Source organism: Penaeus monodon, chromosome 21 (assembly GCF_015228065.2).
Source record: "Penaeus monodon isolate SGIC_2016 chromosome 21, NSTDA_Pmon_1, whole genome shotgun sequence".
Classification (NCBI taxonomy): Eukaryota; Metazoa; Arthropoda; class Malacostraca; order Decapoda; family Penaeidae; genus Penaeus; species Penaeus monodon.
This window is the reverse complement of record NC_051406.1, coordinates 18,917,787-18,918,165: the sequence shown is the minus strand read 5'-3', so window position 1 is coordinate 18,918,165 and position 379 is coordinate 18,917,787. Positions and strand designations below refer to the sequence as shown.

Below are 379 nucleotides of genomic sequence, written 5' to 3'. Positions count from 1 at the left end.
CAGATTCTCATATCATGTGTGTACGCAAACACAGTTAAATACAAGCACTTTTCTTTTTCCGTCTATTATGAAAAAAGTTAAGTTCTTTGGGCTGCATAAGCCCATGATATCATGTACTTTATTTTAGCTAAATAAAGAATATAGACTCAGTTAAATGGTATCATTTCCACTGGAGAAGTTATGGTGTTACGAGAGGTGCTGAGTTTATTTACTCAGTTCTTTTCAGGCGTGCCAGAGACATATTTGATGCCACACTCTCTTCCCTTGTAGATTCGAGTTTCCACATGAAAACCTCAACGCTCCCTGACTTATTACTAAAAGAAAACAATTTCCTCTTTCCCTGAAATGAATCCCAAATCAATTTCAGAAGCAAATATGT

General features: G+C 35.9%; 1 protein-coding gene across 1 annotated transcript in view; it reads right to left on the bottom strand.

The window, feature by feature from the left end:
- Window positions 1-379, bottom strand: part of LOC119586299 (ovalbumin-related protein X-like) — a 52,031-nt gene that overhangs the window by 41,698 nt on the left and 9,954 nt on the right. The window lies entirely within an intron of this gene.